Source organism: Silene latifolia, chromosome 10 (assembly GCF_048544455.1).
Source record: "Silene latifolia isolate original U9 population chromosome 10, ASM4854445v1, whole genome shotgun sequence".
NCBI lineage: Eukaryota > Viridiplantae > Streptophyta > Magnoliopsida > Caryophyllales > Caryophyllaceae > Silene > Silene latifolia.
In genome coordinates, this window is record NC_133535.1 from 12,408,223 (window position 1) to 12,411,656 (window position 3,434).

The following is a 3,434-nucleotide window of genomic DNA, read 5'->3' on the forward strand; positions in this document are numbered from 1 at the left end:
GTGGAAGCATTCTTCATTTGGCATAACCAATCTTCAACATTCGGCAACGGCCACTCAGTCTTAGTCACCAACGAGTAAGATCACGGTCATAACTTCAACGGCACGAAAATTAACAACTAACAGCTAACAAACCCAGCTGGTAAGATTGCATTATCTACGTTTCTTGGAGAGCCATCTTGCAAAATAGAACATTGGTTAGAACCTAACAAATAGCAATCACAAACAGACTACCACATAAAATCCTAACTCTACCCATCCTACCCATCTCTCAAGTTTATTATTTAAAGGTCAAGTGATTTTAGGTGGGGTGCACAAACGTGCGTCGGGAGCAACAAGCTCTGATACCAACTGTGACACCCTTAAATTTAGCGTTAAATAATTACGTAAATTCTACAGAAAAACTGACAGGATATGTTTGTAATTTGTTCAACTGGACAAAACCTGTAATTTTTAAAACTTTTCTAACCATTCACAAACATCTCCAAGAGAAGGGTGCCAAAACCTGTAAATTCTATCAAACTAATTTACATAACTATGCTAAAGGCAAGAAAATATAGAGATACAACCCAAAGAAAAAGAGGGAGACATATGTCCCTTCAAAATATATACAAAACCAAAAGTCTAAAGGTTTACTATAAAAATAGCCAAAACTAGGTCCAAGGTTCTCTTGCTCACTAGCTCGTCTGTGTACCCCAACTAAGCATCATCAACCTGTCAATTGCATTTTATACAAACACGAAAGCCACAATTCAGTGGGGAGTAACTTCGAGTCCTCCCAGCCACGAAACGTCATATTTAATGTAACATGTAATGAAACATTTTAACAACATGATAAGTAATTCAATTATCAAGTATTCTAACATATGACCCCTAAACTGACCAAATTAAACTATCATGTGAAACATATAACAAATAGTAATCCAAACTTTATCAATTGTAACCGGCTTACATCTCACCTATTACAATTCATAAAATCACCATACAAGAAAGGGCAATATATCAAAGACAGGCATAAGTTCTTAGCACCGTCAATAGTCACTCTGTAACTCGAGTCTATACCACGAGGTAGGGAAGGTAATCGAACCGGTATCTTGGCTCAGCGGTTAATATTAATAAAACATGGCCAAGACACAACACAACCCTAGCCTAAAATCTGCGCAGACCTAGACATGCGGATACACACCACCGCACCCAAGACCCACAATTTTTCTAAAACAAAGTGAGTACCCTAAGGAGTCCACCAAAGGGTTGGCTAGTACTTAAGCTGACCACTTACTATCAAAATAAGTAACGAGGTCATGCCCCAACTTGGATATAAATCCACTAGTCAGGAACACAAAGGCTACTAAGCAGTGAACATATACTCGTCAGAGACTATAAAGACCTATCTATGACAAACACAACAACCTGCAAGAAAGTATTTAATACCAATACCATTTCTAGCAATATTAACAATATTAAAGGTTTCAGGGAATCTAGGGCCATTTCTACAATATAAGAAACTATTAAATTCAACCAACTATACATGTGAACTTAAAAACTTGATAAATGGCCTAAAACAAGAAAAAGGCCGATTATCCAATTCATATAAAATTTCATCCAACCGAATTTTTACCCGCAACCCCAGCCCTGCGACAGGTACGGGTTAAATTGCGGCTGACCAATCACTCATTTGACTGACATCGAATCAGTCAAAGGGACTAAGGCTCAGTTTTCGGCACAATCAACAAAACATTACAATTAGCACTATAAAATTCATTTTGAGCCTATTCATTACAATTTTATTTTATAATCTATCCTAACATGTGCAACTACTAATATAAACTTAATTTTTACCATTAACATAATTTTTACTACTAATATGATTCAATTCAAAAGTATACTCATATGTGACTTATACTAACTATAACATTAATGAACCCGAAATGACAAATATTGCATGAAAAACCGCGAAACAAGCGACGGACCAACCCGGGCCAAGCACGGGCCTGCCGCGGCCCGTCACGGGCCTGTTTCACTGCTGTGAACAGTACCGCGCTGTGAACAGTAACTTTTCTATAAATTTTTCGGTAAAACGACGCCAAATACTCATACGGACTCCGAATTGAGTGATTCAAGTGGCTAAACCACCTAATTTTTCGACGCCGTTCAATCTGTCATATTTTTGGAAACATTGGAAAATGTCTCGGTCCGGTACTGACACGTTCCAGCCAACCCGCGGATTTGTCCCATCAAATAATTACTCATCCAAATTTGTTCTAAACAATAATATACAAATGGTTAACTTAAACTAACAAAAGACAAGCATTAGACATGCATGCAACCCATTTTATCATGTGAAAATTTACTACTCAAACAAAAATCACAAAAACATACAAAAAGCAAAGAATGTGACGATTATTCGTCGAGTAACTCGAAATATGTTACCTTAAGCTAGAAAATGAGCAATTAGCACCTTAAAAACCAAACCCTAACAAGCAACTAGCCACTATCGTCGACAATATACGAGTCCCCAAACTCGTCTTCCAATTCTTCACCTAAATAAACAATAAAAACACAATAATAAGTACAAAATACCGAAATTTGCCCAAAATCGTCTTAAAACAACTTCAAGAAAACTGAAATTAAAATATACCAGGAGGTAGATCTCGACGAGAGGATTCCGGAAATATAAATTATGTGAAAATCCGATAAGAAATGAGGAAGTTATGGTGATTTTTGCTTGGATTTTAAGATGAAAATGGTGATTTTGGTTTTGGAATTATAAAAATGTAAGAGGAAGATGAAAAAAAATCAGAAAAAGGAAGGAAGGGGGAAGGGTGCCGCGTGAAAGGGAAAGGAAAGGAGGAAAAGTGCGGGTTTTAGTCGGGATTTTACGAGTCGGTTTTGGCTCGTTTCGATAATAATTAAAACCGTTTGTCAAACGCAAATTCCGACAAGACCAAAGTTCTTAAACACGAGATTACAAGAAAATTGAATACTCATACGACCCATTTCCAAAATCATTTACCCAATGTTCAAAAGAATTGTCATTTTCCCCCCGATATGCCCTTATTTCGAAATAAAAAGTTTTTACACGGTTTAAACTATTTTTAAACATTTCGAAACTATCAAAATAAATACTTTTCTTCAAAATATAATAAAATTATATTTCTTTGAATTATTTTTACTTTAAATACATTATTATCACATTTTACTTGATTAATAAATTACTTCCGAAATATATTAACGGTCCGAAATTACGGGGCGTTACATCAGGTCATTTTGCCAAATCTAGTTTCAAGAATATATGAAATCCAAGGAATAAGTATAAGATTTTATTTGTATATAAATAAAACAGTCCGTCTTGCTTGTGACCTCTCACAATCCCCTCCCATTTGCCCTCCCTACTTGCTCTCCCACTTGCAAGTTTGTCTCACGTCACAAGCTTGTGA

The 3,434-nt window shown here is 36.1% G+C and overlaps 1 long non-coding RNA gene across 1 annotated transcript; it reads right to left on the reverse strand.

Annotated features, from left to right (window-relative positions):
• Window positions 1-501: 501 nt before the first annotated feature.
• LOC141607266 (uncharacterized) lies at window positions 502-2,916 on the reverse strand. The gene is made up of 3 exons (XR_012526902.1): window positions 2,636-2,916; window positions 2,428-2,537; window positions 502-711 (listed from the first exon to the last, which is right to left on the reverse strand). It is a non-coding gene; the product is annotated as an uncharacterized LOC141607266 (long non-coding RNA).
• Window positions 2,917-3,434: the final 518 nt, after the last annotated feature.